A 22084-nucleotide genomic window follows, 5' to 3' on the forward strand; every position below is an offset into this window, starting at 1 on the left:
CGGCGGGTGCTTTCCCTCTTGCTTCCCATTTTAAATTTGATTTAACTCATCTTACATATCAACTTCCTCTTCTGTCAGCGTAAATTAAAAAGAGGAAGGGACTTAGACTGTGAACGAAAAAGTCGTTTTTCGTGGCGAAAAGGGCAAGCTAATAAATGCTCTCCAGTAGGCTTCTGGTGAAGATACAGTTCCGTACCTCAAAACCTTTGCAAATTTTACTTGGAGAGCAAGAGAGTTAAGACGGTCTCGAGCTGAATGTTAATCTTAGCGGGCTGAGGAGCACCTGCCCCTTGCCCGGAGCGCTGCCTCAGGAGCGGCGGAGTGCGGGAGAACGTCCTTTCCCCCACCCCACAGCTCGGTGAATCGCTAGGAAGTCAGGAAAAGGGGCAGCTTGCCCGCACCCAAAATGGCTGCCGGCGCTCTGTACGATGGCGCCTGCGCAGGGGTAAGCATTCTGTGACACTAATTCCCCCTGTGTGTCCTCCCCCACCCCACCCCTTCGGCACCCACCAGCGCCGGGCCCCGACCCAGCCACCTGCGCCCGGAAGTGACGTGTCAGCGGCAGCGGTTCCCCCGCTGCATGATGGGAGAGTGTGTGGAGTGGGCGGGGGGTCTCCGCGGAGGAGGAGGTGGAGGCGGCGGCGGCGACGGCGGCGGCGGCGGAAGAGGGCGGAGGGTAATGGGATGGGGGTCTCGCGGCAGCACTGAAACTCCGGGTGGGCGGCCATGGCGCTGTTTCGCTGACAGGGCTGTGAGCAGCCTGCCTTCCGCTCTCACCAGCGCCGCGTCCGAATAGCCGGTCCTTCCCCGGGGAGCCAGTTCCTCCCCGGGCCCCTGAGCCATGCCCATCGCGGCCGCCCCGGACGAGCCAGGTAAGCTTCACCAGCTTTCCCAGCCGCGCGGGGAAAAGAGGTTAGGAGACTTGGCCCGGCCCACCGGCCGGATCCTTGCCTGGGCCGGGGACACCTGCCCGCTGCGGAGCCGGGGGCTGCGGGGACGTTGCCGGCTCTGCGGGCCTGCGGGCTCCCGGCTCTGTCCTCTTCTAAAGCGGGTGTGGGGACGCCGACGGCGGTGGCGTCTGAGGCGCACGGCCCCTCCTCGTCCTCCCGGGCACCGGCCGGCGAAGTGAGAGCTTTTCCCACGTCCCTGGCCACCGCCGGCTCGCCCTGCCCCTCCGCTTCCACCTGCCCTCGGCTCTGCACCGGCCGCTCCCTCTCGGGAGCTTGTTGAGAAGTTTGGGGCTTTGCTCCGGCTTCCTCGTTCTCCCTCCCCCTCCCTCGTGACAGGTGTAAACACTGCCTGCTTCGCCCAGGCCCCAGGCCAGCGGCGACCAGAGTGTGCTGCTTCCTAGGGTCTCTGAAGCAAACAGCTTTTGAATCCTCCAGCAGGCAGAGGAGACGGCACCAAAGCTCATTCATCCTTTCCTGAGAGGACCTTTTCTGCTCCCTTCTTACACTGCTCAAGAAATCGCCTGCGTCCCCTTCCCAGACTGCGTGCGAAAAGTTGGACCATTATTCTTGAAGTGCCCAGTTTGGCAGGTGCTACATCTTGCTTGGGCAGGGGACATAGTATAAGGTAAACGGTGATAGGATCCTTTCACCAGTGGGAAAGTACTGAGAATGCTTAGGTTTTACTCTTGCTGGTTAGTTCACCTTGATTTCGCACTGAATCTTCCGTTGGGGCCAAGGGAAGGACTAACTCAGACATGGAAATATTTTACTGGGGAGCAAATGAAACAAAATCGGTAGTTCCGTTTCAAAGTTCTCACTTTAGGAGAAGTAAAACTCTTGAACTTTAATCTTCCCTTTCACCAGCTACGTTTTAGTCTTTGGTTGAATGGGACGGGGAGATAGTTTAATCTTTGGGGTTGCATTTAACTATTGCTTTCCATTAACCTTTTAGACGTTAGTGTATGCCAAAACTCTAAGGGAAACAGCTGTTTCAACGCTGTTGTGTTGATACAATCTACACAGTTACTCTACATTTTATGTGCTTTGCCGACTTTGTCAGTATTGGCCTTTGAAGTAGTCATTTTTAATTCTTTGCAGAAATATTTGAAGAATTTATGGTAGTCTTCAAAATTTTGTTCATGAAGACATCTCACATGGATTAAAAAACAGATCCTGTGTAAAACATCTAGCCCAGTAAATGTTAACCTTTATTAAGTGCTCATTAGATCGAATTCTTCCATTTAGTATCTTTAGATATATTAATCTTCAAGGCATAGATACCTTTTTATAGATATCTATTAAAAACATAGATAAATCTTTTTGAAGTGCTTGAAAGAAATTCACTAGAATCCACATAGTATGTGGGACATTTAGGTTTTGTTATTTTTTGATCTTTTGATCTAGAGACTATTATAAAAGTAATCTTGTACTCAAAGAAAATACATCCACAATTGCATCGATCAATTTTACAGAATCCAATTGCCTATGAAAATCTTGTAATCTAGGTGAATCCTATTTTAAAATAGATCATTTTAAATTTTAATTTCTTCCTACTTAGAAAAAAAACTGGTTCAGAGAAATAGTGAAATTTATCAAACAGTGTTTTGTTTTGTGTGAAATTCTAAAGTGCCTCCCTTAACAGTCTAATAAATCTTTGATTAGCATCTCATTGAGGGATTACCCCTTCATCTCCCTAGCCTACCCCCAAAAACTCATAAAAGGAGGACATTAAATTTTTAGGTATTTTTAAGCTATCACACATTATTTAAATTAAATGTTTATATTCGTATTTAATTTTATCTAGAATTTATGAGTTAAAAAATACCCTTTTCTCTCTATGCTTAGTACTTTCAATTCCTCTTTAAGTAGGCTAGCCTGAAATGCATAAGTATTTCTAGTTTTTACACAATTTTGAAAATATATGGTGTTATATGGATTATATATACATATCACTTTGATAATTAATCTTTTCTCAGTGTATATGCACACATGTACATAACATGACACACACGTCACAGATTCCTTTGCAACTTCATATGATGTTACTAAACCAATACAGGCTACTTCCTATGAGCTAGATATTTATTTTTAGCCCTTGCAACTTGCTGAATCTTAGTTCCCCCAGCCCGAATTGAACCCATGCCCTTGGCAGTGAAAGTGGCAAGTCCTAATTACTGGTTTGCCAGGGAACTCCCAGCAAGATTCTTTTCTGAGTGATTTATATACACTCATTTAACTCACTTAATACTCAACAACAGTCCTGTAAACTAGGAGATGGTATTATCCCCACTTTTCAGAAAGGAAACTTAGGCACAGAGATGTTAAGTAACTTGCCTGAGGTCAAGCAACTGGTGACAGAGCCAGGATTTAATAGGTTTATTTATCATATTTATATAGTTTTTAAAGCATGCCAATACAGTATGTTTTATACTAATCGTATAGCATCACCATCTCAATGGACATGAATTTGAGGAAACTCCGGGAGATGGTGAAGGACGGGAGCCTGACATGCTGCAGTCCGTGGGGTCGCAAAAAGTCAAACTTTTAACGGCTGAATGACAACAAATGATATGTAACAGAAGTATGAAAACATGCATTGCAATAATAAACTCCAAATCAAAGTGAAAGTTACTTCTGGAGAACTGGAGAGGAATAAAGGATCTAGGAAGAGCCCGTGGCTTTTCAACTTTAACTTTTAAATCTGAGGCAGATTTGGTAAAGATTAAGATTTAACACAGCCGGGTGGTGTGTACTTTGTTCATCATATGTATTTTTCTAAACTTGGTTGTACCCTTGAAATCATAGTAAAATACAAAGTTCAGGTTTTTCCTTAAAAAACAAAGTATCACTCTGTCTTTCAACAGTGTATATTTAAAAAGAGGACAGGAAGGAGTTAGTGTTATTTTGTGTTGATTTCCTTTTAAATTATAAGAAGTTTTAGTTTGAAAATATTTGAATGAAGAATTGTTGGCCTCCTGAGCTTCCTTTGCAGTAACTTCCCTTGCTGGGGCTCTCCTTTACTAGCTGCCAGCCATCTCAACAGCCCTGTATCACACTTCCAGTTTCTATTTCTGGCCTCAGCCAAGGGTAGGGCTTAGGGATCAGGATTAGACCTGTTCCCCGGGAAGGGGAAAGGTCTGAAACTATATGGAGGAGAAGGGGGACGCAGGGAAGTAAGGAGTTTGGGAAAAGTGAAAAAAGAGGAAAAATAGGTAATTTAAGGCCCCATCCTGTTATTTTTCAGTCACCACCACTCCTGTTCCAAATAACTAACTTAAATAAATCTTGTGAAGATAAATTGCTAATAAATTAAAGGTTGTCTGTATGCTTAAAACTTAATTTACAAGCACTATTTTGGTGAGTAGTTCCCAGAGGAAAATTAAGTTGTAAATTAGAATAAATTCATTGCATGTTCTATTTATATAAATATTTATAGCATGCCACAAACCTTTCCAACTAAATATCTACTAATCTCATGATAGTCTCTTCCTTCCATTCATACAGCAAATACATATTGAGCACTCACTATATGTCAGGCCTTGTTCTAGGTAGGTGCTGGAAACACTGAAATTATCAAATTTAAACAAAAATAGTAGCCCTCATAGAGCTTCAGTGTCTTGGCGTTTTTGTATATGTGTGTGCACATGAACGTTTGTGTTTGTGTACGGGACTCAGTGATTTAGAGGGTGAGAGGACAGTGCTCTATCTAGAGCTTTGTGGAAATTCTCATGACTTTGGTTTTCTGATGTGTGAGATGGGAAGCTGTTGCAGGGTTTTTAAGTAGCGATGTGACTATCTTTTAAAAGGATCTGTCTGGCTGCTGTAGAGAAAGTAGATTACAGGAGTACAAGAGTGGCAGCCAGAAGATTTGATTAGAAATTGTTGACTGATACAGCTAAACATCATCATATGATCATTTCATAAGGAATACAGATGTCAGCTCTAAATGTAGTACACTGTATACTATTGCAGAAATTAAAAATGAATAGATGATAGTGCCTTGAACCAAGATGATAGCAAAATGGAATCAAGATGATGAGAAGTGGTAGGACAGTTTCTTGAACTAGAACCTCAACAAATTTGCCCGTTGCTAAACTCAAAAAACTTAGAGGTACTTGATCCCTTCTGAGACGTCAAGGCCCTCATAGCCTACTTTCCCATTACACTGCCTATTCCCTTCATATATCCTACATTTCAGCCAAACTCTATAATGTGACTTTCTGCTCTCTTTGACAATCACTCCATGCTTTATCTTTTGTGCCTGCCATTTCCTCTGTAAGTTAAAATCCTTATTTCAAATTCTCTTTCATAAAGTTTTTTCTCATTTTCATTCACTACTCTTCCCAATCAAGTGAGGTCTTTTTCTTAGACTCCTTATAACCACATTTTACTTTACTTGATGTTTATATTCGGCCTTGCATTAATTACTTGTACTGTTTTCTTATATTGCTCCTCCTAATTAAAGTTTCTTTAAGCTTGTGACTCCATTTACTCAATTCTACCCCTTATAGAACCTAGCAGTATCATATGTAGTAGATGCTCAGTAAGGTGTATATATAGTTTAATTTTCTAAAGTCTTGTTATAGAAGCATATAAAGCATTGTAGAAAATAATAAAACAATTTACATTCACATTACCCAGAAATCCCACTGTTAACAGTTTAGTGCCTATTATTCCATACATATATATGTATACTTTTTACCAGAATGGAATCTTATCATGCAGACTGTTTTGTAGGTTGTTTAGTTTTATTCAGTTAGACTCGTATACCACTTCAAAAAATTAATATTCAAGGCCATATTCAAATTCTCCCTCTCTTTGACCCAAAAATGTTCCTTTATAGCTGACTTGCCCAAAACAGCATCCACCTGGGACAGAGTAGCACTCATTATATATATTTAAAGGAATTATAGTAAAAATAATATTACTAGTCATCACACCACAAAAAAGAACTGGAAGCATTTTGGTGTTTTACACTTAGTTTTATTTTTTTCCCTAAGGACATATGAGTGTCATACGCACTGTGTGTATGTATGAGTCATATCATATCTCAGTGAACAATTTGTAGGTAAATCTTTGTCTTTGGTTATTCCCATATGACTAAGTCTTAGAAGTGGAGTTACTAAATCAAAGGGAAAGCCAATGACTTTCCAAGAGGTCGTGATAAAGTCACTTCTATCAGCAGTGGTTGAGAACACTGCTCTTCCCATAATCTGCTCAAATGGTCAATAAATATACAGTCTTAAAATTGTTTACCTGAATTTTTATTTTGAATTTAGGCTTTTCAGCAGCATAGGATGTTTGCATAATTTAAATTTTTTTGAAGGATTTAAATGTGAGACGTATCCTTGTTGATAGAGGTTAACTGTTTAATGTCATGCTCTCTTAAAAATAACTCTGATTCTGTTAGCATGCTATTTGGTCTTCCGTGATAGCTCAGTTGGTAAAAGAATACACCTGCAATGCAGGAGACCCCGGTTCAATTTCCTGGGTCAGGAAGATCACCTAGAGAAGGGGTAGGCTACCTACTCCAGTATTCTTGCCCGGAGAAGCCCATGAATAGAGGAGCCTGGCAGGCTACAGTCTATGGGCTGGCAAGAGTCGGACACGACTAAGTGACTAAGCACACAGTACCCACTCCAGTATTCTTGGGCATCCCTTGTGGCTCAACTGGTAGAGAATCCGCCTGCAAAGTGGGAGTCCTGAATTCTAGCCCTGGGTTGGGAAGATCCCTGGAGAAGGGAAAAGTTACCCACTCCAGTATTCTATCCTGGAGAATTCCATGGACTTTATAGCCCATGGGGTCGCAAAGAGTCAGATACAACTGAGCAACTTTCGCTTTCACTTTAGTTATAAGAAATAGAATATTATCTTCTAGGACTATGTTGTACAAAGGAGAAGCCAATGGCCACATATGGCATTTGAGATAAAGCTAGTCCAAAGTAAGATGTGTTTTATTAAGTGTAAAATGCACACCAGATTTCAAAAACTAATGTAAAATACAGATTTTACATTATTACATGTTAAGATAATATTTGGATACTTGAGTTAAGTAAAATATATTAAATTTCACCTGTTTCTTTTTTAATCAACTGCAGAATATTTTAAATTGCATATATGGCTTTACTGTGTTTCTGTTGGATAGTGCTGCTCTAGAGCGTGACATTTTTACCTGTGGAGGGAAATACCAGGTAACTTATTGTTTTAGGCAGTACTTAACAGGTTTCTTAAAATTACCTGCTACGTTTAAGCCTATCTGCGTTTTCCCTAGTATACTCAGTTTTCACAGTGATTTTTGAAATTATGTTTCTTTTTACAGGTTATAACTTACTGCACTTCTTAATGTTCTGAAAGAAATAGTGTAGTAGGAGTTGGGGGAGGGTGTTAGGAAACTTACTTGAGGAATTGGTTACTCTTTTAAGAATTTAAGCATTTGTGGGCATGTTTTGTGCAATAGACAGCAGATGTAAAAGCCCTTGGCATAAAAGAATGTTATTGTCTGACTTTCAAAAATTGAAAGAAGGCCTTGTTGTCATTGTTGAGTTGCTGAGTCGGATCCAACTCTTAGTGACCCCATGGACTGCAGCACGCCAGGCTTCCCTCTCCTTCAGTATCTCCAGGAATTTGCTCAAACTCATGTCCATTGAGTCGGTCAGTGATGCCATCCAACCATCTCATCCTCTGTCACCCCTTTCTCCTCCTGCCCTCAATCTTTCCCAGCATCAGAATCTTTTCCAGTGAGTAGGCTCTTCATATCAGGTGGCCAAAGTATTGAAGCTTCAGCATCAATCCTTCCAATGAATATTGAGGACTGATTTCCTTTAGGATGGACTGGTTGGATCTCCTTGTTGTTCAAAGAACACTCAAGTCTTTCCAGCACCACTGTTCGAAAGCATAAAATCTTGGGGGAAGGGAGAGGGAATCTGTGACTGGAGAGATCTCAGCCTGGAATGGCTTAGACTGTATTAAAGACCTTTTAAAAGTGTTTATCAGAAGCAGGGGATTGATGTGATCAGGTTAACTTTTTAAAAGGTTACCTGGGGAACTTCTTGGAGATCCACTAGTTAAGACTCCAGGCTTCCACTGCAGTGGGCCTGGGTTTGATCCCTAATCAGTTCAGTCACTCAGTCATGTCTGACTCTTTGCCACCCCATGGACTGCAGCACACCAGGCTTCCCTGTCCTTCACCAACTCTCAGAGCTTGCTCAGACTTGTGTCCATCGAGTTGGTGATGCCATCCAACCATCTCATCCTCTGCAGTCCCCTTCTCCTCCTGCCCTCAGTCTTTCCCAGCATCAGGGTCTTTTCCAATGAGTCAATTCTTAGCATCCCTAGTCAGGATCCTGCATACCACAGCCTGGGGTGGGGGCAGGAGTCAAAGAAATAAATAAGTAAAAGATTACTTGGGTTGGGCATGATTAAGTACTAATGGGGGAGATTAGATAATGACACCTTACATCAGAATGGAGTCAGGGGAATTGGAAAGAGGTACAGGTATACCATAATCGAGGGATTCATGAGATTAAAACTGTTCTTTAGAGATAGCAAAGGGAGGGGAGCTTTGTCAAGAAAGGCTCTGGAGTTTCTGACTTAGAAACTGGGTGGGTGTTGGGGCCATCTGCTTGGGGTGAAAGAGTTGTGAATAAGGACCAGATTTGAGAAAGAAAAACTTGGGTTCTGTTCTTATTAAGTTCCAGGTCTTTGAGGAGCTCAAATGGAGAGGACTGAGGAGAAGTGATTTGTCTGGACTAGAGTTCAGGTTTGAGGGCTCGGCTGCAGGGGAAAATCAGAAGTCCTGGAATGTACTAATTAAGACTTAGGTGGCTGAGATTGATTGAGGGAGAGTTGAGTAAGAATAGACCGTGGATGAAACCTGAGGGAACTTCTGCTACTAATTTGAGTATGTTCAGTACTTAGCAGAAAATATTAGTTTGTTTTGAAGCCTACTCATAAGTGTTAAAGTAAGGAGTAAGTTGGATCAAATAAAGTCAATTCAGTCGCTCAAGTTGTGTCCTACTTTTTGTGACCCCATGGACTGCAGCACTCCAGGCCTCCTTGTCCATCACCAACTCCCAGAGTTTACTCAAACTCATGTCCATTGAGTCGGTGATGCCATCCAACCATCTCATCCTCTGTCGTCCCCTTCTCTGCCTTCAGTCTTTCCCAGCATCAGGGTCTTTTCAGATGAGTCAGCTCTTCGCATCAGGTGGCCAAAGTATTGGAGTTTCAACTTCAACATCAGTCCTTCCAATGAATATTTAGGACTAATTTCCTTTAGGATGGACTGGATGGATCTCCTTGCAGTCCAGGGGACTCTCAAGAGTCTTCTCCAACACCACAGTTCAAAAGTACCAATTCTTTGGCACACAGCTTTCTTTATAGTCCAACTTTCACATCCATACATGACCACTGGAAAAACCATAGCCTTAACTAGACGGACCTTTGTTGGCAAAGTAATGTCTCTGCTTTTTAATACGCTGTCTAGGTTGGTCATAACTTTTCTTCCAAGGAGCATCTTTTAATTTCATGGCTGCAGTCACCATCTGCAGTGATTTTGGAGCCCCAGAAAATAAAGTCTGTCACTGTTTCCACTGTTTCCCCATCTATTTGCCATGAAATGATGGGACCAGATGTTTTTGATCTTAGGTTTCTGAATGTTGAGCTTTAAGCCAACTTTTTCACTCTCCTCCTTCACTTTCATCAAGAGGCTCTTTAGTTCTTCGCTTTCTGCCGTAAGGGTGGTGTCATCTACATATTTGAGGTTATTGATACTTCTGTCAATCTTGATTCCAGCTTGTACTTCATCCAGCCCAGCTTTTCTCATGATGTACTCTGCATATAAGTTAAATAAGCACGGTGACAATATACAGCCTTGATGTACTCCTTTCCCTATTTGGAACCAGTCTGTTCCATGTCCAGTTCTAACTCTTGCTACTTGACCTACATACCGTTTTCTCAAGAGGCAGGTCAGATGGTCTGGTAGTCCCGTCTCTTTGAGAATTTTCCACAGTTTGTTGTGATTCATACAGTCAAAGACTTTGGCATACTCAATAAAGAAGAAGTAGATGTTTTTCTGAAACTCTCTTGCTTTTCTGTGATCCAGCGGATGTTGGCAATTTGATCTCTGGTTCCTCTGCCTTTTCTAAAATTAGTTTGAACATCTGGAAGTTCATGGTTCACGTACTGTTGAAACCTGGCTTGGAGAATTTTGAGCATTACTTGGCTAGCGTGTGAGATGAGTGCAGTTGTGTGGTAGTTTGAACATTCTTTGGCATTGCCTTTCTTTGGGATTGGAATGAAAACTGACCTTTTCCAGCCCTGTGGCCACTGCTGAGTTTTCCAGATGTGCTGGCATATTTTCTGCAGCACTTTCACAGCATCATCTTTTAGGATTTGAAATAGTTCAACTGGAATTCTGTCACTTCCACTAGCTTTGTTTGTAGTGTTGCTTCAAGGCCCACTTGACTTCATGCTCCAGGATGTCTGGCTCTAGGTGAGGGATCATAGCATCGTGATTATCTGGGTCGTGAAGACCTTTTCTGTATAGTTCTGTGTACTCTTTGTCACCTCTTCTTAGTATCTTCTGTTTCTGTTGGGTTCATACCATATCAAATAAGTTAAATATTCCTTTTTGACTTTGAGTAGATAATCTCTTTGAGTAGATAATTTTTATTTGAGTAGATAATCTGACACCTTTCTTATTTGATTGTTTGGAAACATACCTTTTTCCTGCAATAGAAAACAAACTGGGCTTCCCTAATAGCAAACAGGCTGAGAATATTTATGAATATCAGTTCAGTTCAGTTCAGTCATGTCCGACTCTTTGCGACCCCATGAATCACAGCACTCCAGGCCTCCCTGTCCATCACCAACTCCCAGAGTTGACTCAAACTCATGCCCATTGAGTTGGTGATGCCATCCAGCCATCTCATCCTCTGTCGTCCCCTCCTCCTCCTGCCCCCAATCCCTCCCAGCATCAGGGTCTTTTCCAGTGAGTCAACTCTTCACATGAGGTGGCCAAAGTACTGGAGTTTCAGCTTCAGCATCAGTCCTTCCAATGAATACCCAGGACTGATCTCCTTTAGGATGGACTGGTTGGATCTCCTTGCAGTCCAAGGGACTCTCAAGAGTCTTCTCCAACACCACAGTTCAAAAGCATCAATTTTTTGGTGCTCAGCTTTCTTCACAGTCCAACTCTCACAACCATACATGACCACTGGAAAAACCATAAGCCTTGACTAGATGGACTTTTGTTGGCAAAGTAATGTCTCTGCTTTTTAATATGCTGTCTAGGTTGGTCATAACTTTCCTTCCAAGGAGTAGGCGTCTTGTAATTTCATGGCTGCAGTCACCATCCGCAGTGATTTTGGAGCCCCAAAAAATAAAGTCTGACACTGTTTCCACTGTCTCCCCATCTATTTCCCATGAGGTGATGGGACCAGATGCCATGATCTTAGTTTTCTGAATGTTAAGCTTTAAGCCAACTTTTTCACTCTCCTCTTTCACTTTCCTCAAGAAGCTTTTTAGTTCCTCTTCACTCTCTGCCATAAGGGTGGTGTCATCTGCATATCTGAGGTTATTGATATTTCTCCCGGCAATCTTGATTCCAACTTGTGCTTCATCCAGCCCAGCGTTTCTCATGTTGTATTCTGCATATAAGTTAAATAAGCAGGGTGACAATATACAGCCTTGACGTCCTCCTTTTCCTATTTGGAACCAGTCTGTTGTTCCATGTCCAGTTCTAACTGTTGCTTCCTGACCTGCATACATGTTTCTCAAGAGGCAGGTCAGGTGGTCTGGTATGCCCATCTCTTTCAGAATTTTCCACAGTTTTTTGTGATCCACACAGTCGAAGGCTTTGGCATAGTCAGTAAAGAAGAAGTAGATGTTTTTCTGGAACTCTCTTGCTTTTTCAGTAATCCAGCAGATATTGGCAATTTGATCTCTGGTTCCTCTGCCTTTTCTAAAACCAGCTTGAACATCTGGAAGTTCTCGGTTCACGTATTGCTGAAGCCTGGCTTGGAGAATTTTGAGCATTACTTTACTAGTGTGTGAGATAAGTGCAATTGTGCGGTAGTTTGAACATTCTTCGGGATTGCCTTTCTTTGGGATGGAATGACAGCTGACCTTTTCCAGTACTGTGGCCACTGTTGAGTTTTCAAATTTGCTGGCGTATTGAGTCTAGCACTTTCACAGCATCATCTTTCAGGATTTGAAATAGCTCAACTAGAATTCCATCACATCCACTAGCTTTGTTCGTAGTGATGCTTTCTAAGGCCCACTTGACTTCACATTCCAGGATTTATGAATATATATTGGTGTTTTTGCTACATTAGTAAATCTGAGGAAAAATTGTGTAATTAGCTTCATAAATACTGAAAAGACATTTTTAAAAGCCCCTTTTCTGATTTTTTTAAACAACTTTAAGAATTATTAGAAAATTCTGTAATATGATCAAGCATATTTACCTCAGACCAAAAACCAGTATCTTAATTAAGGGGAAATACTAGATGCCGACTCTCACCACTATTATTAGATCTCGTTTTGGAGGCAGTAGCCATCACAATCAATGAGGAAAAACAAGAGAGGTGAGAATTGGAAAGGAAAAGGCAAACTACCCCAGTCTGTTTATGATGTGATGGTACACAGTTTGGTTTTATAAACAGCACTCTGCAATTAGACCATAAGATAGGTGTGTTGTTGTTGCTAAGTTGTGTCCAAGACTCCCTGCAACCCCATGGACTGCAGCAAGCCAGGCTCCTCTGTTCTTCACAATCTCACAGAGATAAGTGAGCAGAAGGGAAAAAAAAAAAAAAAAGGTAAAATACTTAACAATAAACTTAATAATAAATTAAAAAACCCTACATTGCTACTTCAGTTTTATTAACAATTCTGTGTTCAGATGATAGAAGTCATCCTGAGTCACTTGTTCTTATTCTTTAAATGCTTCCTTTAAATGATACTTTTCAAAACAAAACTTTAAGGAGTAGGATCTTTAATCGTACACCAAGATCTTACATCTTAATGTGACCACAATTTTTTAAATGGATGCAGTGAATAACATTTCTGCTTCACCCAGTCTCCAAATGGGCATTTTGTTGTTGTCTTCTTGATCATTGCTTGTGTTTTGTAGTATTTTTTGTTTTGCTGCAGTTTATCATCTTACATGTTGTTGTTCAGTTGCTAAGTTGTGTCCAATTCTTTGCGACCCCAGGGACTGTAGCATGCCAGGCTTCCCTGTCCTTCACTATTTCCGAGTTTGCTCGAACTCATGTCCATTGAGTCAGTGATTTTATCTAACCATCTCATCTTCTGCCGCCCCTTTCTCCTCTTGCCCTCCATCTTTCCCAGCATCAGGGTCTTTTCCAAAGAGCCAGCATTTGGCATTAGGTGGCCAAAGTATCAGAGCTTCAGCATCAGTAATTGTTTATTGTATGGATGCAGAAATGTTAATGTGGAATATTTGCAGATAAACACTTCTGCTACAGCAGCACTCAAAATCTGAAGCAGTAATTAATTTTCTTAAGGCTTTTGTTTTTAGTAGCTATTTTTAAATAATAATGAGCCTATTATTAAGAAATAATTTGACTCTTTCTTTTTTTTTTGGCTGTGCTGCACAGCTTGCAGAATCTCAGTTCCCTGACTGGGGTGGAACCTGGGCAGTGGCAGTGAAAGCATGAAATCCTAACCAGTAGACCACCAGGCAGCTCCCTGACTTTTTACACTGGATATTTTTAGTAGCACCTTTGTTCCTTAAAAAAAACTCTATAAGATTCAGGTACCAAATTCAAATTTTCTCTTAGCTGAAGCCAAAACAGAATGTTTGATTATTCATTACTTTTTACTTGTACTTAAATCACCATGTCTTCTTACTTCTTTCCGTATTTAGGACTTATTCCTCTGTATCATAATGAGCCAGTAGATGACAGCTTTCTGTCTCATTAGGTTTCAGAAATTTACTTGAAGCACAGTGCAAGTGTTAACTACCTGAATAAAAAATACAGATTTTAATCAGATTACCAGTGACCTTGGTTTCTGCAAGTGAAGAAAAGTTTCTGTCACTGCTGTTCACATATTTATTTCTTAGTGTTCAACTGCAAGTGAAATTGTAATTAATTTTTTAAAATGTGGGGGTTTTCCCAAGATTTCTATAAGATTTAAATTATATACATAATTATAACTGTTTCAAGGATTAGTATAGTAATTTAAGTTTGATCGTTAAAGGAAAATTTTTTATTTTAATTTTTAAGAAAAGTATTGAAGATTTATCCTAAACTTCTTGTTTTTGAAATCTTAAGAAAGTTAAATTTAATAGTGATTTTCTCTTGTTATCTGACAGAACTTTAAGAAATATTTGTATAATCAAATCATTCTAAGTAAGGGAAAATGTTTTTTAAGAAAAAATACTATTTCACTGATTTACCTATATTACTGAGTTCAGCAGTGGAGTTTAGAGACGTTTATGGTATCCCATACTCGATGGACATGAGTTTGAGTAAACTCGTAAACTCCGGGAGTTGGTGATGGACAGGGAGGCCTGACATGCTGTGATTTGTGGGGTCACAAAGAGTCAGACACGACTGAGCAACTGAACTGAACTGATGGTATCCCCAAGAATAATAAATTCCAGTAATATTAATATTCTCTGGAAACTTAACACAGTGGTTCTTAACCTTCACTTGGCCATCAGAATTACCTTTGAAACTTTTTTTTTAATGCAGATATTCAGGCCATATTCTGTAAAAAGATCCTTTATTGAAAGTTAAGCTTGAAAAAAAAAAAGTTAAGCTTGAGAAGCATTGGTTTATTGCCTACTAGAGGAAAAAAACATGGAAATAAATTTGATTCACTTTGTTAAATAAAATAGATATAAAGAATTATTTCAGACGGGCAACCTGACGTAATGAAAAGAGCTCTGATTTTTTTAACGTTAGAGCCCTGTTTTCTGAACATAACTCCTTATGGGACCTTGAGCAGATTTTCTTGACCTCTCTGAGCCTATTTCTTCTAAAAATGGATGGTTGAGATTAAGTTGGATAGTGTATGAATAAATATCTTGCCCAGTTCCTATCACATAATAACTTGATAAATATTGGTGATACTGCTTCACAGAAAGCACTGTGCCTGAATAGGCTTCTGGAAGCTTAGCAAATGACTTCTCTGGAACTATAAGAGTAGTAAATTGGTAGAAGTGGCATATAGGACAACTGAGATGTAGTGTGGAGCCAGTAGAGGAGCCAGAAGGTAGTTTTGTCTGGCTGGAGGAAAGAGGGAGTATCTTAGCCATGCTGGGTAAGGTAAGGAGTTTCAAGTGACTACAGGAATTTTGGCCGAAAATAATGAGGCCCTGAAATCTGATACTGGTTGTGGGATGTTAAATACAGTAAGAGATGTTAAGGACTTAATTTGTGGTTGATTTAATTTGAGGGAGGAAGATGGAAGAAGATGGCAGAGGGAACAGACAGAAGTAACACTCAGATTTCTGAATTTAGAATTCAGAATATTGTGTAAGAACAAGTAGTTTCTGTTTGTTCTTTGACTAGAGGTTGACTTCAGTTTTGAAATTGAAGAGTATGAGATCTATGTGGGAAATCCATGTCAAGAGATTCAGAAAGGTAGTTGGGTGTACAGAGGTTGGGCAGCCACAAATAGAGGTTTGGGCATTGCAGGCATATACTGTCAAACAAAATGGGGAAGAGATCTCTCAGGGATAAAAATATAAGGAAGCCAGAGCCTAGGGAACATGGACGTTTATGAGGCAAGCAGAAGAAGCAGATCCACTAGAGAAAGAAAGGATATATATGATAGGAGAATCAAGAGAGAATGCCTCTTCAGTAAGGCTTTTTCACTTAAAAATGTGTTTAAACACCTTTCCCTATGGGCGATATAGCTTTGTCTTAAAAAAAAAAAAAAAGCTACAGTTTCTATTTACCCTTTAAGTTTTCAGTTGCTTCTTTAAAAACAAACAAGGCAGGAATTAACATTTTGTGGAAATATCTTTGCATACTTATATGACTGCATCTGTGGAATACATTCTTGCGGATAAAATTGCTTAATCAAAAGAATATGCCTTATAAAATTTTTGATATATTACTGATTTGCTTGGAATATGTGAACCGACATATACTCCCACTGGTGGTATCTTTAAATTTATCTTTAAAGTGGCTTGCTTCCTAGACTGAGGGTAGTATGAACTTGAAAAATGAATATTTTTTATTTATTACTTTTATGCAAATTTCTATAAAGAGAAAGGGAACACTTTATCAGATTACTTGGTTCATTCAAATAATATTATTTAAGAATGCATTTTGTCCTTGTAAGTACCAATCAAGGAGTTCTTTGTTTTAAAAGAAGCTCTTTTTCCTCTTCTTATATGTTGGAGTCAATAATTGGATTTAGAGGAAGTGGATCAGAAGGAAGGAGGATGATAATATTATTGTGACGTGAATTAAACTTGAACAGAATTAATGGATGCAGTTGGAGACATAATGACATAACACAGATTCTGTGCTAAGATTATGTACAGAGATATTTTGATTTTTTTTTTTTTCCGCTTCTTATATAAACTTTCAGCCATGGCCCCAAGACTGTAAAATGAGTTATTCTTAGAAAGCTGATCACAGGAGAGTCAGTGCTTTCTGGGTTATGACTTGTTTATGGTTTATAAAATCATTTATAGGGGATCATGACCAGATTTTAAGAAAAAATGAAATAAAACTAAAAATATCAAAAGTACACAGAGAATAAGAGTAAATACTGTTTGGTGAAATTTGTAAACATTTCTTCTGTAAATTACAGAGGGGAAATTTTTGAAAAATTTGGCTTTATCCAATAGGCTAATTCTCAAGTCATTTCTAATCAAAAGTATAATAATACATTGCAAATAATAAATGTTGTCTGGGTTTGTTTGTTTTTCCTTTTTACCCTTTAGTCTTTTTACCTCTCAGAAGAAAGCAAAACTTTAAACCATAACAACATTAAAAGGTCAGCTAGCTAGAAACTTGTTTGTCATGGGAATTCCTTCTGTAGTTTCCATGAAAGTTATTGGTGCAGGTAGATCCACCTATGGTTATTACCTGTATACACACACAGTCATGAGCACTGTTTTGGAATGTGTTTACATTTGACTTTTTCAGATATACAAAACTTTTGTTCTATGATAATCTGTCCCAAGAGAGCCATTATGTGTTATTGTCTTTGGATAATTTATGGCTATTTCTAAGCCTGGTTTATTGTCTGGTTTCCTTCTGTTACCTCACATGTCTCTAGGTCATCTTCTCAATTGATGGGTGGTCAGGGAACAAATTAAAACTAATAGTACTTGGGAAAGACATCATTTGTGAGGTAAATCTTCTGTTCCATAGGTCATATGTTAAGGCCAAATTTGTGAGTTTTAGGTTATCTTGGACATTGCTTTCTTTCTCATTAGTTCAGATCATTGAATTTTAACTGCATTTGGTTGCAGTTTTATAACTTTTGCTAGATGTTTTTTCATCCAAAAGATGAGTTGCTTTCATAGCAGGTATTCATGATATAGACAGTAACAACACTGTTAGGGAAAGGGCAGCTGCCAAGAGCTTTACAAGGTGTACATATTTTAGTTACTGGATAAAAGGGGGTCTTTCGTTTTGAAAGCCTACGAAGTACACTTTTGGGATTTGTTTGTTTGTTTTTCCCAGAATACCCTGGTCTCTGGAGGTTGAACTCTTGCTAGTCTTGACCAGAATGCTAATTTAAAACTTGACAGTGAGAAATTTCTTTCAACCAGTGTCAGCTATTGTCAGCTGATGGCAAATCTGTGGAAAATTTACATGAAGTACTAAAGAAAGTTGCTGGGAGCAGAGAACAGGAGCAAAGGAAATTAGCTGACTGCCCAGAGTAGTTTCAGTCAGCTAATTTCCCTTGCTCCTGCTCTCTGCTCCCAGCACCTTTCTGCCCTGAGTAGTATCGGACTTCCCAGGTGGCTTAGCAGTACAGAATCCGCTTGCCAAGTAGGAGACCGGAGTTCAGCCCCTGGGTTGGAAAGATCCCCTGGAGAAGGAAGTGGCAACCCACTCCAGTATTCTTGCCGGGAGAATTCCATGGACAGAGAAGCCTGGCTGGTTATAGTCCATGGGGTCACAAAGAGTTAGACACGACTCAGCAACTAAACAGCAACAGCCAGAGTAGTATTACGCTCTGGTGATACTCCGGCTGACACCTCCCCTTGTGCTGAGAAACAAATCCGAAAACTGTACTTTGTGGGCTTTCAAAACAAAAGTGCCCCAGAAGGAACAGAAGTAGTGTGAGCCAGGCCCTGAGAATGCAGTGCCCCAGAAGGAACAGAAGTAGTGTGAGCCAGGCCCTGAGAATGCAGTGGTCAGCAACATAGGCCTGTGCCTGAACTGTCTTCTTAGTCTTTTCCACTCAAATAAAGTCACTCTTGACAGAGCAATTTCAGTGGAGTGATAGGGTGGAAGCCAGATTGTGCTGGGTTGAGGAGTGAGTGGGAGGTTAGGAAGTAGAGACAGTGAATAGACAGGGTCCTTTCAAGCAGCTTGGTGGTGAGGAGGAGGAGGAGGAAAGTTAAAAGGGCACAGAAGGGAGGGGTTTGTTTTGTTTCGCTCTGATTTGTTTGAGGATGGAAGAGTCTGGAACATTTACTGGCTGAAAGCAACAGTATTAATGGAGAATTTCAAAAGAGCCCCCTGAGCAAGCAGCTGAGAAAGAAAACAGAAGGTCCAGGGCTTATCTGTACACAATACTGTGAATATAAGCAAGATTTTAGTGATGGGGCGTGAAATTGAAATAGTTTCTGTTTTTAGATTCTACTTTCAGTGTAACATCTCAGGGATATTAGGGTGGAAAATTAGAGTGTTTAATTTATTCTGCAACTATATAAGAGTAGAGGGTACTAGGGGAAAAATGACTTTCTGAGAGCTAATGCATCTGCCTTCACTGCTGCTTCTCTTCCATTGCCTTTGTTATCAGCAGTTATCCAGTGTCATTTATTCAATTTTAAGTTGAAGTACTTTCTGGGAAATTAAAAGACACTTGCTGCTTGGAAGAAAAGTTAAAACCAACCTAGACAGTATATTAAAGCAGAGACATTACTTTGCCAACAAATGTCTGTCTAGTCAAAGCTATGGCTTTTCCAGTAATCATGTATGGATGTGAGAGTTGGACTCTAAAGAAGGCTGAGCACTGAAGAATTGATGCTTTTGAGCTGTGGTGTTGGAGAAGGCTCTTGAGAGTCCAACCAGTCCATCCTCAAGGAAATCAGCCCTGAATATTCATTGGAAGGACTGATGCAGAAGCTGAAACTCCAATACTTTGACCACCTGATGCGGAGAACTGATTTATTTGAAGAGACCCTGATGCTGGGAAAGATTGAAGGTGAGAGGAGAAGGGGACGACAGAGGATGAGATGGTTGGATGGCACCACCAACTCAATGGACATGAATTTGAGTAAGCTCTGGGAGTTGGTGATGGACAGGGAAGCCTGGCGTGCTGTAGTCTATGGGGTTGCAAAGCGTCGGAAACGACTGATCAACTGAACTGAACCTTCTGGGAAAAATGGCTAATAAACTCTTAAATATGGTTTGTTGATAAAACAAGTTAAACAAGTTTCTAATGTTTTAATTTTTGCTGTAAAACCATACAAATAAGTACAGTACTTTATGGATTTGCATAGAAGGTTAAAGTATACAATGAAAGAAAAAGCTCTTTCTTAGGAATTTTTGAAAACTAGCTTCCATAATAACTCTTACTGCTGTTTAGCTACCTTCATTCGGAGAAGGCACTGGCGACCCACTCCAGTACTCTTACCTGGAAAATCCCATGGACGGAGGAGCCTGGTAGAGTTGGACATGACTGAGCGACTTCACTGTCACTTTTCACTTTCATGTATTGGAAGAAGGAAATGGCAGCCCACTCCATTGTTCTTGCCTGGAGAATCCCAGGGATGGGGGAGCCTGGTGGGCTGCCATCTATGGGGTCGCACAGAGTCAGACACGACTGACGCAACTTAGCAGCAGCAGCAGCTACCTTCATTGAAAAATAAACGTGTTTTGCTGCTCTGGGTGTCATTTACCTTACATATAGAATATTTGTACTTTTGTGACTCGTCCTTACATCAAAACCAGGAAGACAAATAATTGAGTTGTCGCTTTTGGCAGTCTTGTCTTTTGAAGAATCTGCCTGCCAGTGCTGGAGACACGGGACACTTGGGTTTGATCCCTGGGTCAGGAAGGTCCCCTTGAGTAGAAAATGGTAACCCACTCCAGTATTCTTGCCTGGAAAATTCTATGGACAGAGAAACCTGGCAGGCTAAGGTCCGTGGTGTCACAAAGAGTCAGACGTAACTGAGCACACATGCACAACTTAGATATAAAGATATTTTGCTGCTTATTTTAATTATTTGCCACATTTTTGCCACTATGTACATTAATATTGAAATAAGAGATTCACTTCTCGGCATTTTTGTTGGTTATACTTTCTTCATCTTACCTTATAAGCATCTTTTTTTCCTCTTCCAAGTTGTGGATGTTTCAGGAAACTTTATCTGTAAAATGAATATAATCGTTCATATCTCATACCATAGTTTGAGGACTGAATGGGACAGTTCATGAGTGCTTCTCACATAAGTATTGATATATAGTGCCAAAGTAATATTAATATTGTTATTGATGGAAGCAGGAAATGAAAGTATGTGGAATATACTATTTATTTGACAGATATTTTAAATAATATTGTGTATTATTGATACAGTTGATGCCAGTAGTGTCTTGAATTTTTGTTTTTCAAAGGGCAAGTTCAGAGAAATTCTGAGGTCCATGAAAAATACTCAGCTTTGGAATTGTGGGAGTTTTATTAAGTAGTCTTTAAGTTTGCACCCTATGTTGAAGGGAGGATGATAATCCTAAAATGAAACAAACACCATCACCTTTCTCAGGTCTTTACTAAAAATATTTTATTTTTAGGAGCTCTCTTTGTTTTGTTAGCCACCATTGAACACCATGTTTTGCTAGCCACCGTTGAGTACTATGACATCACTAACTCAATGGACATGAGTTTGAGCAATCTCTTGGAGATAGTGAAAGACAGGGAAGCCTGACTGTCTATGGGGTTGCAAAAAGTCAGACACCACTTAGCGACTGAACAGTTTAATTTAATACACTAAGAATAAACCACTCAAAAAGAGAAAAGAAAATTATCATTTTATAGGTTTTAAATTTTAGAAGCATAAAAACTTTTGTGACATCATGGCCCAGGCATCTCTAGATGTATTGAAAACAAAGAGTTAACTAAATTTAAATCTTCATATGGCTCAGAAGAAAAGCTTTTTCTTTTTTTTTTTTTTCTGACAAGATGACTTCTAAGCAGGAATGTAGGCTGGGAGGATTCATTGACAGTGCATTTTGATAGTGGCAGTATCTGAAAACTCCCATGAGGATGTTACAGTAAAGATTTGAATAATTTGGACTACTGAAATAACAGGCAACATTTGTAATGCAAATCGATGTTAATTGTTTATATAATATTTTCTTTCATTTTTCTGAAGAAAATACAGATTTTTTTTTTAAACAAGTGGTTAATTATAAACCTCAAATATATTGTGGTAAAAAGGTAGTGAGTGTGTGTGTCTGTGTTCCATTAAATAAGGCTTGCTGGTGTTGTTTGTACTATTTAAGTCAGTAGCATAAGTTCAGATACAGTTGTCTTTTCCCTTTTCTTACCACTAAATTTCTGCTTGTGTTCTTCACCACAACCATCCACTTCCAACTCAGTACCTATAAAAATGTGTCTGGGTTGAAGGGTCCTTGGTAAAGCTGGATTACGTCATCTGGAAGTGCTGTCTGGCCTTGAAAGTTGATGTATACGTTGATTAAGCTGGGCTGGTGTCCTATAAAACAGGGATCCCCAATCCCCAGACCTTGGACCTGTTCCCTAATCAGTGTCAGGCCTTGGCCTGTTGGGAACTGGGCTACACAGCAGGAGGTGAGCAACAGGTGAGTGGAAGCTTCGTCTGCTGCTCTCCATCTCTCTCACATTACCTCCTGCACTACGCCCTTCCCCCACTGTGGAAAAACTGTCTTCCATGAAACCGGTCCCTGCTGCTGTTGTAAAAGATGGGGATTTCTCTTTGGTGAGTT

The 22084-nt window shown here is 40.1% G+C and overlaps 1 protein-coding gene across 3 annotated transcripts in view; it reads left to right on the top strand.

The window, feature by feature from the left end:
- Positions 1 to 609: 609 nt before the first annotated feature.
- The window catches only part of AFTPH (aftiphilin), a 70558-nt gene continuing 49083 nt past the window's right edge, over positions 610 to 22084 (top strand). Inside the window, exon 1 of one of the 3 annotated variants that reach the window (XM_070480176.1) lies at positions 610 to 872. The gene's annotated coding sequence lies outside the window, so the exon portion shown is untranslated. The remainder of the gene's footprint in view (positions 873 to 22084) is intronic. The other 2 variants (XM_020916207.2, XM_020916211.2) reach the window with 2 other exon arrangements.

This window comes from Odocoileus virginianus, chromosome 2, assembly GCF_023699985.2.
Source record: "Odocoileus virginianus isolate 20LAN1187 ecotype Illinois chromosome 2, Ovbor_1.2, whole genome shotgun sequence".
NCBI lineage: Eukaryota > Metazoa > Chordata > Mammalia > Artiodactyla > Cervidae > Odocoileus > Odocoileus virginianus.